Here is a 24,875-nt window from a genome sequence, read left to right on the forward strand (position 1 = left end):
GTTGTGTCGGGCGTCTTGTGTTAAATCTAAGATAAAATAGCGATGCTCCCAACCACCAAAAGGGTTGGAGTTGAGGTGGGAAAATGACTTCCTTTTCATTCCTAAAGTCAGGGATGAACGTCAGTACATAATTCCAGCGGAAGAGAAGCAGTTCCTGCAAATTACCCTGTTGTAAGTGGATGGTAAGAAATAGCCTTTTCCTTACCCACTGTTTCTGTACTTAATTTATTTTACAAATTGAGATGTTTAATTTTCTAACTCTTATATTGGTTCAATGCTGTTAAATAAGCCATAAGAGTATGAGGGTTATTCTGTTCCCCGATTCTTGCAATATACGGTGTCACCTTGGGTCAAGATGAGGTTAGTGTGATAATTAGTGTCAGAACCTGATGGCGCTAGACTCCTGGATTCAGGCCTGTCCTCAACTCCAGTCTGTTTTGAGCTTTCATCTTTTCTCCATGATTGCATACCCTTCCTCTGGGTGGTGTGGTCTCCTCCCACATCCAAGAGAAGTACTAGGTGGTTATAAACACAAGAGATTCAGTCCTGAAGAAGGGTCTCAGCCTGAAACATGGACTGTTTACTCTTTTCCATAGGTGCTGCCTGTCCTGCTGAGTTCCTCCAGCGTTCTGTGTGTTTTGCTTTGGATTTCCAGCATCTGCACGTTTTCTCATGTTTGAGATTCTGCAGATGCTGGAAACCCAGAGAAACGCACACAAAGTGCTGGAGGAACTCAGCAGGCCAGGTCGCGTCTATGGAGAGGAACAAACAGTTGACGTTTCGGGACAAGACCTTTCATCAGGACTCTCATGAGGAAAATGGCACAGAAACAATAGTATGGATGCTGGAAATTTGAAATATATGAAACAGAAAATGTAGGCTACAGAGAAACACATTGGGTGGTATCTATGTGGGAGAAGAGAGATATAGAGTTAACAATTCAGGGTAGAGGAATTAAAATAGAGATCATCAGGAATGGAGGAAGGGAATTAGAGCTTTTACAAAGCTAATCCTTGTGCCATGACTGAGGATTTCAATAGAAGAGTCTGTGGCTGATTTGAGACAAAGGAACTGGTACCTGTGACAGCTGTTGGGCTATCCATGAATAATGTTTGTATTTCATTGGCCCTGGAGTGTGCGTGGTGATTGGTGTTTATTTCGGAGTAATCCTTGAAAGGTTTTCTCTAAAGTTTCTCTGTTGGAAAGACAATGTCACAGATGGTAGCGCCCAACCCAAAGCAGCCCGTGATTGTTTCCCACTCTTCATCCTCTCCTCACTCCTCCCCACCTTTCTTTCACTGAACTACTTTCACTGCTTCTCGAGACGGGAAGGGAATTAACCAGGGTGAACAGTCTCAGTTACTACCAGTGATTCTTGTTAGGAAGTGCATCTTTCATTCAAAATCTTGCTGATTCTAAGCGTAGCAGCTATTCGAACAAAGCAATGTCGCTGCTGGTGACTAGACGAGTAGTTATCTTCTATGATGTGCCCTCTGATCAATCCAATAGTAATGTACTAAAAAGTCAAAGAAATCTATTCAATCCTTTATTAACACATACAATCTTGAAGTGACGTAATTAAGTGGTCTACTACAGATAGGGCACCCAGCGGACCCCAGCTCTAAGCTACCGAGAACAAAGTACAAATACGTAACTAACCACTTTGCTTTTACTGTGCCCCCACCCACGTGACTAGTTACCATAATAAACGCCCAACACGGCATACAATGCAGATAGAAAACAGATGCATGGCTCCTACACTAAGAAAGCCCCACTGGGCAAGGTGGGCGAATAAAAACGAAGGGGATAATTTGCATGTTTCCTATCACTAACTTTGGGAGATGAAGGGTTGCAACTCCATCCTTTCGTCATCTTACATTTAATTGACCTGTTGATTTATTATGCCAAAATTCTGATTACATGCTGTGTAATTAAGAGGATGAACAAAATACAGAGCTAAGAGTGTATGACTCTTAAAAATACAACATTGGAATCAACAGTTCTGACCTTTCCACCGTAAGGGTGCAAATTGTGCTGACGTACTGTTCAGTGGGGGTGTTAGTGCTGCAGTACTTCAACCTGGTTACTGTTTTTCATGTATCTTCCGTTGACCCCACAGTGATTTAGTGACCCAATGAATGAAAGCTGAAGCTTTGGTTCACACTCCAACACTGTGATATGGAGGTTGCCTTCTCTCTCCTCTCTGTTGCTCCACCGTTGTGATAAGCCTCTGGAACCTAATCTCAAGACTTTCTTTTTCTCACTCCTGTCTTCCTTCCTATTTCTGTTTTTCTCCCATCTTTAACTGTCACACATTTATCTTCCTCTCTACCTCCTGACCTCCATCATCTGACCTTCTCCTCTCTCTCTCTCTCTCTAACCCCATCTCTTTTTCTCTCTCTATCTCATTCTCCATTTATCATCTTTCTACCCTCCCTCTCTCTTTCATCCTTCCTATTTCAGCTCTCCTCCTCTCTCCTTTCCATCCCACTGTCTTTCACAGCTCCCCACTCTTCTCTCCCTTTCTCCTCACCACACCTCTCCATCCATCTTTCTGCAAGTCCAGAGCCCCTGTCTAATTGGGTACAGCAGTGGGAACATCGTGCTCCAACTATACAGGCCTCTGGTGATACAGCGCTTGGAGTACTGGGCGCATTTCTGGCTGCCAAGCTATAGGAAGGATGTCATTAGCCCAGAAAGCCATTAGTGCAGAAAAGAGTGTTGCTGGGACAGAATGGTTTGAGATACAGTACTATGCAAAAGTCTTAGGCACATATATATAGCTAGGGTGCCTAAGACTTTTGCACAGTAACTGTAGTCATTTTGTATATTACATTGTACTGCTGCTGCTACCAAAAAAAAACAAATTTCATTACATATATGACTGATGATAAACCTGGTATGTGTCTGTACTGTGGACGGAGAGTGGGAAGGGGGCAGGGAGAGGGGAATCATGGTTGGAAAAAGGGGAAGGGAGAGAGGAAGCATGGTTGGGGAAAAAAGGAAGAGAGAGGAGGATCATGGTTGGGAAAAGGGGAAGGGAGAGGGGAGGGAACTAGGAAGCACCAGAGAGACATTCTGTAACGATCAATAATTGGAATCAAATGACCCTGAGTGGTGTCTCAGGGCTGGGCGTGTCTGCACCTGCGCCATCCTCTGTCACCTGTCCCATGCCCCTCCTGCAGTGCCCCACCCTCACCATTCCCACCGTGCTTTGTCCGCGGTTTACAAACTCGCTCTCCGCTCCACGTTGACAAATACAGCACTGTGAAAAAGTCTTTGGGCACCCTTGGCTATTATATTTGCCTAAGACTTCAGCACGGTAATGTGCAAGAAGGGGTTTGAGAAGTTGGGGTTGTTTTCCCTGGAGTAGGGAGGCTTATAGAGGCAGTTTAAATCCTGAGAGGCATGGATAAGGTCATGGTCGTTTTGCTGGGTTAGGGCAGTCCAAAGCAGAAGATTTAAGGCGAGATAGTAAAGGTTTAAAGGAGAACTGAGGGCAGCTTTTTTGAGGGTGGTTGGTATATAAAATGAGCTACTGGAGGAGGTGTAGAGGTGTGTTCAATTACAATTTTTAAAGCAACATTTGAGAAATAGTTGATTCGGTGCCCAGGCCTCTCCACCCTCACCCAATCGAGAGATTTCACACTTCTGAGGTCATTGCCTTAGTGGAAAGGAGTGTAGCTGGAACCTTGCTTGCTGACACCGTTAAAAGGCAGGACAATGTATATCCAATCGAGGTTAAAGGCAGGACAATGTATATCCAGTCAAGGAGCACAGTAGTTTCATTGATCCTATATAATGGATGTGGATAGGATAGAAGCGGTAAGAAGAAAGGCTTTATTGCCACACTAAAAATTCTGTGGAAGCTGAAAATCCTTGCCACAGTTCAGGCCTGGTGAAGAGAGAAGCAGCGAAAATGACTCTGGGCTTGTCACCGCAGCTTCCATTTCTCTCGAATGGGCAAGAAATTTTACAGAGAAATGCAGTGCAGGCCAGAGTTTAGCACGAGAGTGGCAGTGAATAAATATTTGACAAGGGTGATGGTGGCAGAAGTCAGTGACACTGGCTTTATTTGCCTCCCTTGCAAAACTTGGCATTGCAGGACGTGTGAATGGCCACAGGCGAGCTGCAGAGGAGGAAGGTGTGGGGAGAATCTGGCAGAAGTAGGCAAGCCTTTAACCAGCGTCAGTGTCACGTAAGAAGGACCCCCACAAGAGCCCTTGTACCAGTTCAGCATTTCCCTACCCTGATCTCCAGAGAAAAGTGGTTAAGCCGTCTGGGTGATGCATTATCTTGGGAGCCCAGCGTTAAATTGTAGGGTTCCGGTTGCAGGAAAAGGAAGACACATTGAGTGTTTTTCTCGCAAACACAAGAAAATCTGCAGATGCTGGAATTTCAAGCAACACACATAAAAATTGCTGAAACGCAGCAGGCCAGGCAGCATCTACAGGAAGAGGCACAGTCGACGTTTCGGGCCGAGACCCTTCGTCAGGACTAACTGAAAGAAGAGATATTAAGAGATTTGAAAGAGAGAGGGGGAGGGGGAGATCCAAAATGATAGGAGAAGACAGGAGGGGGAGGGATGGAGCCAAGAGCTGGACAGGTGATTGGCAAAAGGGATACGAGAGGATCATGGGACAGGAGGGCTAGGGAGAAAGAAAGGGGGAGGGGGGAAGCCCAGAGGATGGGCAAGGGGTATAGTGAGAGGGACAGAGGGAGAAAAAGGAGAGAGAGTGAGAAAAAAACTAATAATAAATAAATAACGGATGGGGTATGAAGGGGAGGTGGGGCATTAACAGAAGTTAGAGAAGTCAATGTTTATGCCATCAGGTTGAAGGCTACCCAGGTGGAATACATGGTGTTGTTCCTGTTCACTCTCTTAATTTTGCTGGTCCCTGGTGTATGTAGTCGAGTGACTGTTTATGTGCTATTATTTATTCAAATTTAAAGTTGCAGTACTCCTTGATTCTATAATGGACCACTAGATGGTGCCAGAAGCAAACGTAAACTCAATCTTGTAAGTTTGACAGCGTAGAGAAAGCACTAACATAAACAGGATTGTCTGCAGTTGCTGGAAGTTTGAAACAACACATACGAAATGCTGGAGGAACTTAGCACGTCGGGCAGCATTTTTGGAGGGAAATAAACAGTCGACGTTTTGGTCCGAGGCTCTTTATCAGATCTTATAGAAAATGCAATTGAAATGTGAAAAATATGAAATGTGTTATTTTAAGCAAAAGTGGGGAATGGAAAGTCCAATATTTTATTGAATTCCTTTAGAATCTGGGCAGTATCTCTTGATAACACTTTGAATTTTGAGAGCAAAATTCTGGAGGGACTTATCAGACCAGGCATCATCGATGGAGGGAAGTGGGCCAGGTGAAAGGTCTCAACCTGAAATGCCAGCTGTCCACTTTAGTCCCTTCACCTGTCCCATTTTCCTAAACAAGTGCTTCCTGACTCACTGAGATCCCCCAGCATTTGTTGTTTTGCTCCTGATTCAGGCTTGTGCGGGCTCCTGTGCCTCCAGTATTGGTTGAAGCTTGGAGCCTGGAGTTACGACGCCATCCTTTACAGAGGGCCGTGAATGCCTCTGAGTTGCATGGAAAACTGCAGTGACATCCGACCAGTTCAGGCACTGAGATGCAAAAACCATCTGTCAAGCAGTTCAACTAGGGCCTCCATTCCCTGAGCTGCAGAGTGTCATAATTTTCTCTCATTCCACTGAAAGTTGTTCAGAAGAAACAAGCAATACTGTCCTCAGTATGACCTAGGGGGGGCATCAGAATCAGGACTAGGTTTAATATCACTGGCATGTGTCATGAAATTTGTTGTTCTGCTGTAGCAGTACACTGCAATACATAGTAATAAATTACAGTAAGAAACAAATATGTTTTAAATTAAGTGTGCAAAAAGAGATCAGAAAGAAAATAAAAAATAGTGAGGTAGTGCACATGGGTTCATTTTCCATTCACGTATCTGATGGCAGAGGCGAAGCAGCTGTTACTAAGATGTTGGGTATGTGTCTTCAGGTTCCTGTACCTCTTCCTTGATGGTAGCAATGAGATGATGGCATGTCCTGGGTGATAGGGATCCTTAAATAATAATAATAATAATAATAATAATAATAATAACAAGTACTTTATTGATCCCGAATGCGAAATTCTTTCATTACATCAGTAACATTTAAAAACACACTTAACAGTATGCACACTTAACTAATTACAGTATAAAGTACAGAAAAATAATATTCACAATTATAATGGACAAATGTGCAATAATAATATACAAAGTAATAAAGCACAGACTATTGTAGTATTAGTCCTGGGTATGACTCCAAACTGCAACAGGTGATGAGGCTCTGATTGGGAACTTTCAGAGTTTTGGGGAAAATGGAATTACCCCTTAGTCATTCATTGCTCCCAGGGCCGCTCTGACCTGGAACGGTAGCACCTGCAAGGGTTCTTGCTCAGGAGACGAGTGAAGGCCAACGGCAGATCCGGCAGGTTCAGTAACTGAGCTTGGATGGAGAAGGCAGATGAGCCAGGACCTCAAACGTCAACGGCTATAGTACAGGCGGATGAACATTTGGGAAGAGAAATGGTGATTTCTTTACTTCACCCAACGGTAGGCAATAGCAAACCACCGTTGCTAGATACTAGGTTTCCTAGAATCTATTTGCTAAGAAAACCATGGTCAAACTCACAAAATGTATCGCACAATAACAGTGTCAAGAGGATCTTCAAGACAATTCTGAAGATGTTTCGCTCGGTAGGGTTGATTCTGGCCAGCAGGGGATCCCCAACCGTCATCAAGCTACTCCTCATAAGCTACAAGTAACACAAAAGAAAATTATTGCCACTTGGAATGTAAGAACCCTATATCAAGCAGGAAGATTGGACAATGTGATAAATGAAATGGAAAGACTAAAGATGAACATCATGGGAATTAGTGAAGTTCGTTGGATAGATGCTAGAAAATGTCAGATTAGAAATAAAACACTAGTTTATTCTTGCGGAACATCCCATACTAATGGAGTAGGAATTCTTATGGATGAAAACATGGCAAAAAGTGTTTTAGGACATTGAGCAATAACAGAAAGAGTGCTCCTTGTTAGATTCCGAGGACCACCATTTGATTTAGCAGATATACAGGTATATGCACCAACAACAGTTGGAACAAATGACAATATAGATAAATTCTATGAAGAGCTTGAACAAGCAAGGAATGCTTGCAAATCTCAAGATATTGTTATTGTCTTGGGAGATCTAAATGCTAAAGTAGGACAAGGTGCTGATGGAAATACCATAGGAAAATTTGGACTAGGGGAAAGAAATGAACGAGATGAGAAATGGGTAGAATGGCACAAGATGAATAATCAGGTCATTATGAATACCTACTTTAAAAAACATCCAAGACGCTTGTGGACCTGGAAAAGTCCAGGCGATAACACTAGAAGTCAAACTGACTTTATTACTATAAACCAAAGATTTAGAAACTCAGTGACTCAATGCAAAACATATCCAGGTGCAGACTGTAATAGTGACCATAACCCAGTAATGTCATGTAAAAGTAAAACTTAAATAAGAAGTAAAAACCTGAACAATCCCTTGACTACTTGCAATTAATTAAAGAAGAAAACTTAAGACAAAAATTTACAATTGAAGTAAGGAATAGATTTCAAGTCTAGAAATAGAATCTGTTGAAGATAATAACAATCATGTAGAAATGAAATTTAACTCTCTAAAGGATATCTTGGTAGAATCAGCAAAGTCAGTGATTCCTAAAAAAGAAAAAAGCACAAAGAATAAATGGATGAAAGATGAAATCAAAAATCGAATGAAAGAAAGGAGACGGAAGAAAGCAAATCCTATAGAATAAAAGTCCTTAGATAGAAAAATTAAAAGCTTATGTCAAAAAGCCAAAGAAGAATGGTTAAACCAGGAATGTGAACAAATAGAAAGAATCCCTATTACTGATCCAAAAAGGTTACATCAACAAATCAAGAATATCACTGGTAAAAAGCTCCTCTGTTCTTCAGGTGGATGTTTGAAAGCAAAGGACGGTACCATTATCATGGAAAAAGGTAAGATTATGAACAGATGGACTGAGTATATTCAGGAATTGTTTGAAGACGATCGAGGTGAAAAACTTGAAATTAAGAAAAACATTGAAGGTCCAAGTATTTTAAAATCTGAAGTTTGTAATGCAATAAATAAGATGAAGAAAGGAAAGGCAGCAGGTCCTGATGAATTAGTAGTAGAACAAATTATCGCCCTTGAAGATTAAGGAATTGAAAAACTTACTGATTTAATCAATGACATTTATGAGACTGGAATAACACCAGACGAGATGAAAAAATCAGTATTTATCATTCTTCCTAAGAAACCTGGAGCAATAGAATGTGAATTACATAGGACCGTAAGTTTAATGAATCATATCACCAAGATACTTCTAAGAATTTTGATGACAAGAACTAAAGATAAGATACAACCTGAAATAAGTAAAGAACAATGTGGTTTTGTGAAAGACAAAGGTACAAGAAACGCAATATTGATGTTAACGATACTATCAGAATGAGCTATTCAAGTGCAAAAAGATTGTTTGCTTGTTTTATCGACTACACAAAAGCATTTGATGAAGTGAAGCACAATAAGTTATTTGAAATATTACAGAAAACTCTAGATCTAGATTCGAAAGACCTCCGCCTAATCAGAAACCTGTACTGGGAACAAACTGCCGCTGTAAGAATAGATGGAGAAGTGAGTCAGTTTACAAAAATCAAGAGAGATGTTAGCCAAGGGTGTGTTTTCTCCCCTGATATTTAAAATGTGTACAGTGAAACAATATTATAAAAATTAAGAGACATCTTGGGAATCAAAGTTGGCGGTGAAAACATCAATAATTTCAGATATGCAGATGACACTGTGTTAATTGCAAGTACGGAGGAAGAACTACAAAACTTAATTGATATAATTGTTGAAGAAAGTGCAAAAATGGGTCTATCTATCAATTGCAAAAATACAGAATGTATGGCGATATCCAAAAAGTAGGAGAATCCTATCTGCAGGCTGAGAATAAACAGGGAAGACATAAAACAAGTAAAGAACTTTTGCTACTTAGGAAGCTGGGTGACATCAGATGGCAGGTGCGACATGGATATCAAAAGAAGAATAGGGATGGTGAAAGATTTCTTTACGAGAATGAAGAGTATACTGACCAATACTAAACTAGGCATGACAACCTGCCTCAGAGTACTGAAATGTTAGGTTTATCCAGTTTATGTTATATGGCTCAGAATGTTGAACAATGTCTAGTAACATGAGGAAACGAATTGAAGCAGCAGAGATGTGGTTTTTGAGGAGGATGCAAAGAATATCATGGATGAAACAAATATCTAACGAGGATGTCATGAACAGAGCAAACACAAAAAGAGAAATAATGTATGAGATCATGAAAAGGCAACGTAACTTCATTGGACATGTGATTAGGAAAGAGGAGTTAGAATGCATGGTAATTATGGGAGAGATTGAAGGGAAGAAAGTAAGAGGAAGACAAAGACAAATGATGATAGAGACAGCAGCCAGAGAACTGGAAATGAATTCCAATGAATTGATCCACTTGACCCGAAACAGGAGTGTGTGGGCCATGGCAGTCAAATCTCAAACTGGGCATGGCACCTGATGATGATGATGATTATAGTATGATGGGTGTTCCCCTGTCACACAGAGATGAACTGTTGTATCTGCTTATTGCATTTGGTAGACTTAATGATAAATGTTGCTTTTCTGAGGCATCACCTTTTGAAGATGTCTTTGATGCTGGGGAGGCTAGTACCCATGATGGAGCTGGCTAAGTCTGAGATCCATTCTTTTGATCGCAAAAATAACTTTCTTGCCCTCACAATCTAGCACGTTATGATCTTGCACTTTATAGTTTACCTGCACTGCACTTTCTCTGTAGCTGTTACTCCTCGTTCTACATTGTCATCGTTTTCCCTTTTTCTACCTCAATGCACTGTGTAATGATCTGATCTGTATGAGTAGTGTGCAAGGCAAGCCTTTCACTGTATCTCATTATGGGTGACAATAATATTCCGATTACAAATAAACTAGAATTTTCTGAATGTTAGTATTGAAAGAACATGTGCAGTTCTTTGGAGTTTTGGTGATGATAAGACCGACTCTAAAACATTGTAATTTAACACTGTTTTCACCTTGTATACCAGCCCTAAGAGAGGGCTTTATCAGTGGTTTTCTGAAAATGTGGCCTCACTGTGCATCGGCTTTATTTCCTTCCTTCTTTTTTTCTCCAGTGTGACTCCATTCCTTCCACCAACAACAATTCTCCATGCAGGTACTGGAAGTTCTGCAGAACATTGTGAATACCTTATCTAACAAAGGATGTGCCCGGCATTGGAGGGGATTCAAAGGAGGTTCATGGAAATAATTCATAGTTCATAGTTCGTAGTCATACTTTATTGATCCCGGGGGAAATTGGTTTTCGTTACAGTTGCTCCATAAATAATAACTAGTAATAGAACCATAAATAGTTAAATAGTAATATGTAAATTATGCCAGTAAATTATGAAATAAGTCTAGGACCAGCCTATTGGCTCAGGATGTCTGACCCTCCAAGGGAGGAGTTGTAAAGTTTGATGGCCACAGGCAGGAATGACTTCCTATGACGCTCAGTGCTGCATCTCGGTGGGATGAGTCTCTGGCTGAATGTACTCCTGTGCCCACCCAGTACATTATGTAGTGGATGGGAGACATTGTCCATGATGGCATGCAACTTAGACAGCATCCTCTTTTCAGACACCACTGTGAGAGAGTCCAGTTCCATCCCCACAACATCACTGGCCTTACGAATGAGTTTCTTGATTCTGTTGGTGTCTGCCACCCTCAGCCTGCTGCCCCAGCACACAACAGCAAACATGATAGCACTGGCCACCACAGACTCATAGAACATCCTCAGCATCGTCCGGCAGATGTTAAAGGACCTCAGTCTCCTCAGGAAGTAGAGATGGCTCTGGCCTTCTTGTAGACAGCGTCATTGTTCTTTGACCAGTCCAGTATTCCGGGATCGAAACGCTTATCATATGAGGAACATTTGATGGCTCTGGGCCTGTATTCACTGGAATTCCAAAGAATGAGAGGGAGATCTCATCGAAGCCTATTAAATGTTGACAGGCCTCGATAGAGTAGATGTGGAGAGGATGTTTCCTGTGGTGGTGTAGTCTAAGACCAGAGGACACAGCCTCAAAACAGGAGGACATCCATATAGAACAGAAGTGAGGAGGAATTTCTTTAGCCAGAGAGTGGTGAATCTGTGGAATTTGTTGCCACAGGTAGCTGTGGAGGCCAAATCATTGGGTAAATTTAAGGCAGAGGTTGATAGATTCTTGATTACTCAGGACATGAAAGAATGTGGGGAGAAGGCAGGAGATTTGGGCTGAGAGGGAAATGGAACACCTATGTTAAATGGTGGAGTTGACTCGATGTGCCAAATGGCCGAATTCTGCTCTTATACCTTATGGTCTTCATACAGGTCACTGATCATATTAGTTGAGAGGTAGTAATATAGAATTCCTCTTTTAGCTCACCTAGATAGTCATATGGTTATATGACGTACAACAAGACTTCAGATGCCTCAGATACTTTATCTCCCACCTGTGCTTGAAGGATATTCAGTGGAAATAAAAAGAACCATGAGCAGAAAATGCAACTTGCTAGCGACAGAGATGCTATTTGCTAGTGGCAGCAATGGTTTAGCTGAGCTAAGCACTAGCATTAGCTGGCCAGTAGTGTAGTGGTATCCGTACCGGACTTCAAGTCGTAGGTTCAAATCCAGCTGGCGCCTTGCACCCTCTCCATCTGTGCTGAGCTAGCAACTTGTCCTCATGAGAAAACGAGCTAAAGAAATGCTAAAGAAACAGCAAGGTTGCTACTTGATGCGCCACAAGCCGTGGGGAGGAAGAACACAAGCACCAGCACATTGTGTGAAAAGCAGAAGGCCAGCAGCAAGCAACAGACAAAGGGAAGCTGATCTCTGGAGCAGAAATCAAGTTTAAAGGAACAGTCTGCCACAGTTACCACACAGCCAAGCTGGTCCTTAAGTACTAAAGTTCTGTTTTGAACAGTTAGCATGTCCTTAAGTGTTGGTTTTGTACAGCTTCCCAAGAAATATTATGCTGACCTAAAACAAAGACAGTGGAAATGTAAAAATGTCATGTAAAGGTATCATTTAAAGGCTTTGTGGCAAAAAAAAAGCACAACAGTGTCACTTCCACCTCAGGCGACTGAAGAAGTTCGGCATGGGGCCCCAAATCCTCAAGACCTTCTACAGGGGCACCATTGAGAGCATCCTGACTCTACCACCGCCTGGTACGGGAACTGCACCAACCTTGATCGCTGGGCACTGCAGAGAGGGGTACGGACAGCCCAGTGCATCTGTTGAGGCGAACTTCCCTCTGTTGAGGACATTTATAACAGCAGGTGCAGAAAGAAGGCCTGGAAGATCACTGGGGACACCAGCCACCCCAACTATAAACTGTATCAGCTGCTTCCGTCTAGCAAACGATACTGCAGCATTAAAGCCAGGACTGACAGGCGACAGGACAGCTTCTTTCAGCAAGCCATTAGACTTTAAAATTCACTTGTCTGTACATTGTGACGGAGTCATAACACAAAGGTTTTTACTCCCTCATATTGTGGGATGGATGTAAGATTTAAATAAATTCTAACATTCCAACATTCAACAACATTTACAAGGATGTTACCAGGACTGGAGGACCTGACTTATAGGAAAGGCTGTATATGTTAGGATCATTTTTCCTGGAGTGTAGGGGAAAGAGGGGAGATTTGATCGAGCTATACAAAATTATGAAGGGTGTAGATAGGGTAAATGCAAGCAGGCTTTTTTTGCAACACACATAAAAGTTGCTGGTGAACGCAGCAGGCTAGGCAGCATCTCTAGGAAGAGGTACAGTTGACGTTTCGGGCCGAGACCCTTCGTCAGGACTAACTGAAGGAAGAGCTAGTAAGAGATTTGAGAGGGGGAGGGGGAGATCCAAAATGATAGGAGAAGACAGGAGGGGGAGGGATGGAGCCAAGAGCTGGACATGTGATAGGCAAAAGGGATATGAGAGGATCATGGGACAGGAGGCCGAGGGAGAAAGAAAAGGGGGAGTGGGGGAAAGCCCAGAGGATGGGCAAGGGGTATAGTCAGAGAGACAGAGGGAGAAAAAGGAGAGAGAGGAAAAGAAAGTGTGTATATAAATAAATAAATAACGGATGGGGTACGAGGGGGAGGTGGGGCATTAGCGGAAGTTTGAAAAGGCAATGTTCATGCCATCAGGTTGGAGGCTACCCAGACGGGATATAAAGTGCTGTTCCTCCAACCTGAGTGTGGCTTCATCTTTACAGTAGAGGAGGCCGTGGATAGACATATCAGAATGGGAATGGGACGCGGAATTAAAATGTGTTTCCACTGGGAGATCCTGCTTTGTCTGCCAGATCTGGAAGGTCCAACTGCTGGTGAGTCAGTATCCAGGTAAAAACTACACTGGAAGGTCAAAATAACACATCAAGCAACTTGGCGAAAAGGTTGTTGTTGAATATCAGTTGGAGTATAGATAAGTCAGTCATCAAGAAATGGAAAGAGTATGGCACAGCTGTAAATCTGCCTAGAGCAGGCCATCCTTGAAAACTGACTGAACAAGAAGGGGACTAGTGAGGGAGGCCATCAAGTGACTAATGACATCTCTGGAGGAGTTACAAGCTTCAGTGGCTGAGATCGGAGAGACTGCGCATTCGATTACTGTTGCCCAGGTGCTTCACCAGTCGCAGCTTTATAGGAGAGTGGCAAAGAGAAAACCACTGTTGGAAAAAGTCTCACATGAAATCTTGGGTAGAGTTTGCCAGAAGGCGTGTGGAGAGTCTGAAGTCTGCTGGAAGAAGGTTCTATGCACTGACAAAACCAAAACTGAGCTTTTTGGCCATCAGACTAAAAGCTTTGTTTGATGTAAACCAAACACCGCACGTTATCAAAAGCACATCGTCCCAACTATGAAGCATGGTGGTGGCTGCATCATGCTGTGGGGATGCTTCACTGCAGCAGGTTCTAGAAGCCTTGTGAAGGTAGAGGGTAAAATGAATGTGGGAAAATACGGGGAAATCCTGGAGGAAAACCTGATACAGTCTGCAAGAGAACTGCGACTTGGGAGAAGATTTGTATTCCAGCAAGAAATTTATCCCAAGCATAAAGCCAAAACCACACAGGAATAGCTTAAAAACAACAAAGTTAATGCCCTGGAGTGGCCAAGTCAGAGTCCAGACCTCAATCCAATTGAGAATTTGTGGCTGGACTTGAAAAGGGTTGTTCACTCACGATCCCCGCGCAATCTGACAGAGCTTGAGCAGTTTTGTAACGAAGAATGGGGGAAAATTGCAATATCCAGATGTGCAAAGCAGATAGAGACCTATCCACTCAGACTCTAAGGTTGTAATTGCTGCCAAAGGTGTATCTATTAAATATTGACTTGAAGGGGGTGAATACTTATGCAATCAATTATTTTGTGTTTTATATTTGAAGTTACTTTAGATCACTGTGCTCTGTTTTCACTTTGGCATGGGTCTTTTTCTGTTTATCAGTGTCAAGAAAGGCCATATTAAATCCACTGTGATTCAATGTTCTAAAACAATAAAACATGAAAACCTTCAAGGGGGTTGAATACTTTTTATAGGCACTATATTACAATATTCCCTTTATAAAATGTGAAATGTTTCCTTATTTATATTGTTATAGAAAACCCTCAAACTACCTATCTAAATATACACTCGCTTAGAATAGCCATCCCCAGTCGTTGGTGGTAAATGTACAGTACCATACCCTAAAGGCATACATTGAGTTGTGGATACAATGTACACCTTGCTGATGCTTCAGTGTTACCTGAGATAACACTATTGGCAGGTGATAAAGTTCAAGGTATGTTGCTAGAATAAAACTTCAGAATCTAATTTAGAAAGTGGTTGCAAGGGTAGCAATGTGTAACAATATATGCATAACATGTTCTATTTGACATACTGAAGTTGACCCACAAGGTTCTTGTTGGAATTTTGTCAAAACTATTTCATTGACCAGTCAAAGCTAACCCGCTGTTTATCATCTTAGCACATATCCATGCGACTTGTTGCCTCTCGAGCGTTGCTTGAACCCAAGTCCACACTCCTTAACGAGTGGCTTTCTGGCCGAAATGAGGGATGCACGTCATCCAAGAGTTTATGAAGCTTGCATGAAGACTGATCGCAGGCAGGAGTAGGCACCCCAGTTTTCTGACAGGAATCCTGAGGCATTGGCAAGGGAGAGTGGAAGGTAGGCCCACTAATTACATGAGACCAAGTAATCTCAAGGGAGTTAGACTCTAGTATGCTGGGTGCCAGCTCCGTGCTATAGTGTGATATCTTGTGCAGTTCCTGTGTCTATCATGACTTCATATGGTGTCTCTATGATGATGTGAGTGGAGCATTTGGCTCTGAGCACTGCTGGGGAAACCTCAAATCCTGGCAGTCACTCTGCAGGCTGCAAAATTGTAAGTGAAGCTTATTGCCATGTTCACAAGTACAAAGGGCGGCACAATAGCACGGTGGTTAGTGTAATGCTCTATAGCATCAGCGATCAGAAATTTTGGGTTCAGTTCCCGGCACTGTCAGCAACAAGTTTGTACTTTCTCCCCTCGACTGTGTGCGTTTCCTCCAGTTCCCTGCTGCTTTCCAGACGTGCAGAGGTTAGCAAGTTGGGGACATGCGATGTCGGTGCCGGAAACAGGGCAACGCTCGCAAGCTGTTGCCGCAAAAGGTGCATTTCACTGTATGTCTCGTTGTACGTGTGAGAAATAACGCTAATCTTTTAAAAAAAAAATGTGGATGCCCGGGGGCAATGAAATAGTTTCTTGCAACTGCGTCACAGGCACATAACATCAGATACACAACTTCACAAGAAAGACATAAATTAAGCATGAATTGTACAAGAAATCTCCAATTAGAACAAAAAAGATGCCTGTTGTGGTGTGAAATGCCAGAGTGTTGCTACACTGAGGTGGTATTGAGGGTCATACTAGCTGGTTCAGAATCCAAATGGTTGAAGGTGGCTTTGGGAATTCAACTGGGGACGTCTGTGCTGTACAGCATTGTGCTAATCACTGTCCTGACGAAGGGTCTCGGCCCGAAACGTCGACTGTACCTCTTCCTATAGATGCTGCCTGGCCTGCTGTGTTCACCAGCAATTTTTATGTGTGTTGCTTGAAATTCCAGCATCTGCAGATTTCCTCCTGTTTGCGTGCTAACCACTACACTACTTTTGTCGCCCCAACTCTTACAATGATATTCCCATCAGCTCTTCTCGCCCTCTTTCACACACTAGGGGTAATGGTGCGGTGGACAATTAACCTCCTAATTCTCATGCCTTTGGGACGGAGGAGTAGAATGGAGCACCTGGCGGGAAGCCCACACAGTCAGAGGGAGAATGTGCAAACTCCACATAATAAACCAGGGTTGAACCTGAGTCACAGGAGCTATGAGACAGCAGTTTTGCTAGCTGCACCACTGCGCTGGCCACAGTCGTCTGCTGTCTGGAGACCTGTGGACTCTTCGTGCAGTATGTGACAGCGTAATGGGTTTCAGTTGAACCACAGGACTGCCGTTTGCCCACTTTCCTGTATGATGTTTCCTGTGCAAAATGGTGGTGTGAGCAGCTACTGATGAGGCTGCTGCAAGTTGAATACTGAAAGTTCAGACACCTACGTGCGCTCGGAGTACAACACTAAAACAGCGGTGCCCCGCCATTGACCTATGGCAATGGCATTGTTTTTAAAAGAGATCTTTGTATATATGGCAAAGTTTGAGAATCCAGTTGACTCACCACTCAGTGTTGTTTTGTCTGCTGTGGAAAATAGCTAGTCTGTCAGTAAAGAGAGAGAGAGAGAGAGTGTGTGTGTGTGACATCAGCGATGCACAGTTGCTGCAGTTCTGCTCAGCAGTTCTCTTTCCCTTCCTGTAATGGGAATCTCTGGTTCAAGCCCCACTCCTGAGCCTTGAAATCCTGGCTGACACCAGGACTGTCGCCGTGCGGGAGTGCTGCATTGTTCTTGGTGAACTCTTTCAGACGAGGCGTTCAACTAAAGATCCACATACACTCACAGGCGTTTTCCACTGACGTAAAAGGTCATTAAGCCCATCAAATCAGTGCTGGCTCACAGATCAATTACAACCCCCTACTCATAGAACAGTACAGCACAGAAACAGGCCCTTTAGCTGATAGTGTCTGCACTGAACACAATGTCAAATTAAACCTTTTCTACCTACATATGATCCATGTCCCCCCAGTCTCTGCATTTTCATGTGTCTGTCCTAACCTCCTCAAACACTACTGTTGTATTTCTTTCCAGCCTGGCAGCACATTCCAGACACTCTCTATGTTTAAAAAAAAAACTTGCCTTACATATCTTTTAAACTGGCTCATCTCACCTTAAATGCCTGTCCTCTAACACTTGACATTTGTACCCGGGGGAAAAAAATATTGACTGTCTACCCTATCAATGCCTCTCATAATTTTATGAACTTCTAATAAGTCTCTGCTACGCCTCTAACGCTCCAGAGAAAGTAATCCAAGGTTTATCTAAACAGGTTCATCGAACATAAACTCTAATCCAGACAGCATTCTGCTAAACCGTCTCTGAACCCTTTCCAAATCCTCCACGTCCTCCCTGTAATGGGGTGATTGAATTTGCACACACTGCTCCAAGTGTGACCAAATCAAAGTTTTATAGACTTGCAATATTCTCTTACCCAGCTCATGAAGGCCAGCATGCCACCTGCTTTTTTTAAGCACCCTATCTATTTGAGGGGCCACTTTCAGGGAGCTATGGATTTGCACCCTAAGATCATCTTTCCCTCAGGAGGAGGAGAAGATGGTGGCGCGACGGCAGTGCGCGCGGCCACTCCAGTGGTGATGTCTGTTATGTGTCAAGTAGGGTACTGTGCACAATTCTGATTTGATGGAGACAGACGTGAGAGCACAGAGGAACATCTGGGGAAACTTCTGAAATGCCCGCTTTGCTGCTGCTGCTGCTGTGTGGTAACCGGAATCTCCGGAGCAGAAGGCCCCGAATCCTCGGCTTTGCTTGTTTCAGCGGCCGGGGTGAGGTCGAAGGCGCTCGGCAGAGGATGGCGCTCGGGAGGCTGTATCGGAAGGGCTGGTCGGAGGCTCGAAGTTTTTGGACGGACTGACTCAGTGTCGGCTGTAGTCGGGTGCTTCCAATGCATCGGCAGTTGTCGGTGCCTGGAGGTTTATGGCAGGGAGTTTCTCCCTTTTGCTGCCTGCTATCAGGGACTATCAGGAGTCGATCAGGACTTTGAGACTTTTTTTTACTACGCCCATGGTCTGCTCTTCATCAAATTATGGTATTGCTTTGCACTGCTGTAACTATATGTTATAATTATGTGGTTCTGTCAGTGTTAGTCTTTGGTTTGTCCTGTTTTTCTGTGATACCACTCTGGAGGAACATTGTATCATTTCTTAATGCATGTATGCATTTCTAACTGACAATGAGTGTCCTCATAATCTAATCTAATATAGCCTATTCTTCTTACATCGCCATCACCTGAGATTCAGTTTCAGATTTAGATTTATTTATCACATGCACATTGAAACATACAACAAAAACTTAACCAACACACCCAAGGGGGTAGCCCACAAGTGTCGTCACACAGCTTCCTGATGCTTTAATTTTATTTTAAATTGAGATAAAGGATGGAATAGGCCATTCTGGCCCTTTGAGCCATGCCCCGATTTTAATCCTAGCCTAATCACAATAACTAATCACATCTTTGTGACTGTCAGAGGAAACACATGTGGTCAGGGTGAAAACGTACTACTTACAGGCAGTGGCAGGAATTGAACTTGGGTACATATAATCAGGGGGCAAAGGTTGAAGAAAAGGAGTATCAGATTCAGAGTGATTTGAGAATGGATTATTTTTCACCCAAAGAGTGTTTGAGATGTAGAACCCATCTCCTGAGAGGATAGTGGAGACAGACGCTCTCATAAGCAGTATTTTGACATTTGGTTTGTATAATTTATGTGCAACATATAATTTATATTCTGTGTGTAACCCTCAGGTCCGGCCAGCGGCGTTAGTCTAAGGAAGACAGTCTCTAGCCCCGCCAAGCATGTGGATGCTGTGTGATATTTTCCCCTGTTACAAATCAGTAGCACAAAGTAACTGACAGTACACTGTATGCAATTAAACAATTTAGCTTTATAATTCTTAATTTGTCTAGAGGGTTATTAAAGAAAAACAAAAAGAAAAGGGCCCATTTTAATAAAACAGTCCAATGCGCATGTTGGAGCTCACGGTTTCCCTTCTGGTGGTCCTCCATCGATTTCCCCTGGATTTCGTCGACTCTCGGCCCCAGTCCAAGTCCACTCCTTTCAGGCATCTTCTCTCTTCATCTTCCGCCGAACAAAAGACCCAGATCACCTCATTCTCAGGCACACAAGAAGAAAAAATACTCCATTTATTGTACTGTGCACATTCCAAAGCCCCTGTTATCTCTAGTGTTACGTACCCCGTAACTGGGTTGCCAAACCAGCAGAAATGGATCACTCAGTTGGAGTCTGGATTACTAGAACTAAGAAAGTTTTATTAAAGAAACAAGCAACACAGTACTCTAATCAAAAGGATAATAAATGCAACAGTTCAGCAATGATAAACATACATGTACACAGAATTAAGATAACAGGATCAATCAAGCTCTATCGTTGTCTAGGGGCAAATGACCAGTTTCAAAGTGACACAAAGTTCAGTTCAATTTAGTTCAGTTCTCAGTAATCGTTGCCGTGGCGATGGAAAGTGGGGGGGGGGAGGAGAGAGAGCAAAACGAATGAATATTCAAAACAACTTCCACACACAGACCTTCGCAGTCAGCTTTCGGGCGAGCCCTTTGTGATGTCATCTGAGGTCACCGACCATGACCTCTCCGTTTCCAGATACGACCATTTCTCTGCGCTGAACCTGGCACCCAGGCAAGGGTGGACACACACCAGGTTCCCGCCGATCGTGCCTTTCCACCCTGTGCGTCTGAGGCTTGATCCCGCGATCAGCCGTCCAAAAGCTTCCCACCGACTTGTGAGAGGCGCACCGCTTCCAGGGTCTCGTTACCTCGGGGTGTCGTGTGTGTGTCTCGCCTTAGCGAACCTTTCCCTTTTTATCCCCCTGCTGGGGTATCGCCTGTCCATCACTTCAAACAGTTCAGGGTTCAAAGGGGGAGCCGCTCTAGACAGCTCTCTCTCCCGTCCCTTCATTACACATCTCCAAATGCTGCTCCATTACTTTCCTTATCTCTCTCTCTCTCCTGAAGACAGGTGGCAGACTAACTGCTGATTCCACAGGACAGCTAACATCTTAATCTATGTGTATTCCTGTCATACTTCCCCCCTTTAAGGATTTTTACCAGGGGGTAAAAATTACAAACATGAATACATTATTTGATACACACACAAATATACAATTTGAAGTTGTCAACACCTTGACAGACAGTCAGCAATCACATTTTCTGTTCCTTTTATATGTGTTATTAATAATCCCTTAGACCAGGCTCCAACTTAGCAAATTTCATAGTGGCCAGAAACACTGATGAATTGCGATCAATGTAACCTCTCATTTGGTTTTGTCCCGGACCACAATAACAAGGGTCGTCCCATTCCGACTTAGTTTTCTCTCGCAAGGGCTTAGTAGGAGGGGGAGGGGTAGTGACCGCAGAGTTATTGCAAAACTTCCTACAGTACCCCACCATCTCCAAGAGCCTTCTGAAGGCCCTGTTGTCTGTCGGGGTTGGGAGGTCAGCGATAGCCTGCACTGTAGCTTGCATCGCTGCCAGCTGCCCCTGTGTTACCACAATTCCCAGGTAAGTGACCTTCGTGTGGCCGAACTCATTTTTTTCAAGGTTCACCATCAAGCTGGCTTCAGACAGCCATATTAAATTGCCAATACACACCCCTGTGTTCGTCAGCCCTTTAGTCACTGAATTACTCATTCTATATGGATGTTGCTCACTAGGCTGACGTATTGTAACAGACACCACCCAACGTCCCAGTTCTTTGCATCGCCTTGGGACAAACAAACACACGGGTGCGAGTCGTTTAATTACTTCTCCTAAAGAGTCGCTTTGTTTGGGGATTAAGGGAGAGTCCCTATCAGCAGACCTGGCCAAAACAATAGCCTTCTCCCATCTGGTCGATACCATACTCATCTTTTCAAAATGGTTTTTTTCTCTTATCAGGGGGCCCCGAGCTTCATTGATTTCCGTGCTAACATCGACTAGGTTTGTTAGCATATCAAAAGCCTGTGACCGTCTCAGTTCGCGTTGGTCATAATCAATAACATCCTTCCTCCTGGGCAGCCGGTAAACCTCTTTCATGATTCCACCAACTGTTTCCCCCAGCACCGCAAAATGTCCACCGGGGGGGTACCTTGTGGGCCAGGTTAAAAACCTCATCCCCATAACTCTTTTGCACCACCCCCCATTCCTCATCTGCGGGCATGGTACTTTGTCTCCCTTGCTTCCTTAGCACTTCCTCCTCCACACAATAGCCTACTAGTTCCCTTGTCAAGTCTGTGTCAGAGAGAGCTGTCTTTGCCAAAACCATCAGCCCCTTGTCCCGCTCCTACGCCTGCACAAATTCTTTCCTGGCTAATGCTACGTCTGTCTCAGCTCCCTCACTACCTCTTGCCTCACTACACTCCTTCTTTTCATTTTCTACCCCCGTCTCGTACAAGGTTGGCAGGAACGTCTCAGCTAAATTTACTACCGCAGCCCCATGATGAACCTGTGAGTCCATGGGCGGGGCCTCAATGCTGGCAGGCTGACCTGTCAATCTCACGACTGGGAACACGATTCCCCCAGCAACGTCATTACCGAGCAAGACTTCCACGCCTTTCATCGGTATTTTGTACCTCACCCCGATCGTGACTAGTCCAGAGACCAGGTTGCTTTGTAAGGGACTGACTCTGTCCCTTCCCCAACACCTTTGACCTTTACCTCCCCAGTCTGGGTCTCTGAGCTAAACTCTAATACACTCTTCAGTATTAGTGACTGACATGCTCCCGTGTCTCTCCAGATTCGCACTGGAACTGGTTTTAACCCCTCCTTCACTGACACCAATCCGGCCGAGATTTCCCTCTCGTGCCCTTCCTGAACTTTGGCAGACCTGTCCTTCCCTAGCGGTTTGTTTACCAGCTCGATACAGCCAGTCAAAATTGCTGTTTTCCCTTTTCCCGTCTCCTTCTTTGAGGCAAAGCACCTGGACGCAAAGTGTCCGACTTTCCCGCAATTATAGCAGACGATCCCAGGAGACTTCCTACCAGACTGCTCCCGGTCTACCTTATCCTTCTCACTAGTCCCCGGCTTACTTTCTGACTTTTCTGGCGGACTCTCCCCGCCGTCCTGACTACCCTTCTGGTAGCCTTTACTTGGGGCAAACTTCATTTTATGCGTCAACGCATACTCATCCGCTAACTTAGCAGTTGCGGCTAATGTGGCTGCCTCTTTCTCATCTAGGTAGGGTCTCATACCCTCAGGGACACAACCTTTAAACTGCTCAATCAGGATCAGCTGTAGCAGTCTGTCATAATCCCCCTCTACCCCCTTCGAGGCGCACCAACGCTCACAATATGTCTGCATCTCACGGGCAAACTCTAAATACGTGCGGTCCCACTGCTTCCTCGCATTCCGGAACCTCTGCCGGTATGCCTCCAGGACCAACTCATAAATCCTGAGGATGGCCTCTTTCACCACCTCATACCTCTGGGCATCTTCCACGGACAAAGCTGAGTAAGCTTCTTGGGCTTTCCCTTTCAGTACACTCTGAAGCAAAACAACCCACTTATCCCTCGGCCAGTCCTGACTTATAGCCACTTTTTTGAAATGGAGAAAGTACCGATCCACGTCGGTATCGTCAAATGGGGGAACCAGCCTAACCTCCTGGGTCGCCCGGAACCCTCCACCTTGGTTCGGCATGAGCCCCTGCTCTGCCCTTATCTTTAACTTCTCCAGCTCGAATTCCCTTTCCCTCTGTTTCTCCTCTCGCTCCAGCTGTCTCTCTCTCTCCCGCCTTTCTAACTCTTTCTCTTGCCTCTCTAACTCTCTCTCCTTCTCTTCTCACTCCAACTGTCGTACCCGGAACTCGTGCTGGAGTCTCAGTTTTTCAAGCTGCACCTGTACCGCGTCTCCAGCAGGTTTTTCAATAGACACCACCTCCAGCTCGCCTTGGGGAAACACACCTTTAGATACATAGTGCTCTACGATAGCTCTGTGTATTTCCTCTCTCCTCATTGTCGACTTCCCCTTAGCAAGATTCAACTGTTTGGCCACAGCTACCAATTCCAAATTCCTGGCATCCTCTAATGCCTCCAAGGTCGGCGCCTTTATAAATTCCTCAGCCTCCATTTCTGCTGTTTGTCTTTTCTTTCTTTCGGGAATTTTGACCCAATCAATTAACTCCGTCCCAAATTTAGCGTTCAAAATCGCTGACGAGAACCCCACTTATGTTACGTACCCCGTAACTGGGTTGCCAAACCAGCAGAAATGGATCACTCAGTTGGACTCTGGATTACTAGAACTAAGAAAGTTTTATTAAAGAAACAAGCAACACAGTACTCTAATCAAAAGGATAATAAATACAACAGTTCAGCAATGATAAACATACATGTACACAGAATTAAGATAACAGGATCAATCAAGCTCTATCGTTGTCTAGGGGCAAATGACCAGTTTCAAAGTGACACAAAGTTCAGTTCAATTTAGTTCAGTTCGCAGTAATCGTTGCCGTGGCGATGGACAGTGGGGGGGGGGAAGGAGAGAGAGCAAAACGAATGAATATTCAAAACAACTTCCACACACAGACCTTCGCAGTCAGCTTTCGGGCGAGCCCTTTGTGATGTCATCTGAGGTCACCGACCACGACCCCTCCGTTTCCAGATACGACCGTTTCTCTGCGCTGAACCTGGCACCCAGGCAAGGGTGGACACACACCAGGTTCCCGCCGATCGTGCCTTTCCACCCTGTGCATCTGAGGCTTGATCCCGCGATCAGCCGTCCAAAAGCTTCCCACCGACTTGTGAGAGGCGCACCGCTTCCAGGGTCTCGTTACCTCGGGTGTCATGTGTGTCCTGTCTCAGCGAACCTGTCTCTTTTTATCCCCCTGCTGGGGTATCGCCTGTCCCATCACTTCAAACAGTTCAGGGTTCAAAGGGGGAGCCGCTCTAGACAGCTCTCTCTCCCGTCCCTTCATTACACATCTCCAAATGCTGCTCCATTGTTTTCCTTATCTCTCTCTCTCCTGAAGACAGGTGGCAGACTAACTGCTGATTCCACAGGACAGCTAACATCTTAATCTATGTGTATTCCTGTCACACTAGTCATAGCCCAAACACTGCTGCTACAGACAACCATTACATTAGCAGTGAAACCTTTCCCAGGACATTACATGTGTGTTGTCTTTTTCTATATGCCTGTGATGTTGCTGCAGGCATGCTTTTCCTTGTACCAGTACCTCACCATACTTGTGCACAGGACTATTATTGCGACTTGATATTTTGATGAGTCAAGTGCAGGAAAATAGGTTCAGTACGGATAGGTACTGAATAGCTAGCTCTGGAGGCTGAGGGGCTTGTTTCCCGGCTCTGGCACTTTGACTGCTGTCTGTTGGACAATCTGTTGTTGGATCACTGCTGGGTTGATACAGACAAATCGATTGTGTACCTCTTTTGCCTGCAGGATTTTCTGTCTCTGCTTTAGTGCAGTGGTCCCCAA

General features: G+C 44.2%; 1 protein-coding gene across 2 annotated transcripts in view; it reads left to right on the forward strand.

Annotated features, from left to right (window-relative positions):
- The window catches only part of LOC134338091 (transmembrane protein 35B-like), a 72,974-nt gene that overhangs the window by 19,837 nt on the left and 28,262 nt on the right, over positions 1-24,875 (forward strand). The window lies entirely within an intron of this gene.

This window comes from Mobula hypostoma, chromosome 26 (genome assembly GCF_963921235.1).
Source record: "Mobula hypostoma chromosome 26, sMobHyp1.1, whole genome shotgun sequence".
NCBI lineage: Eukaryota > Metazoa > Chordata > Chondrichthyes > Myliobatiformes > Myliobatidae > Mobula > Mobula hypostoma.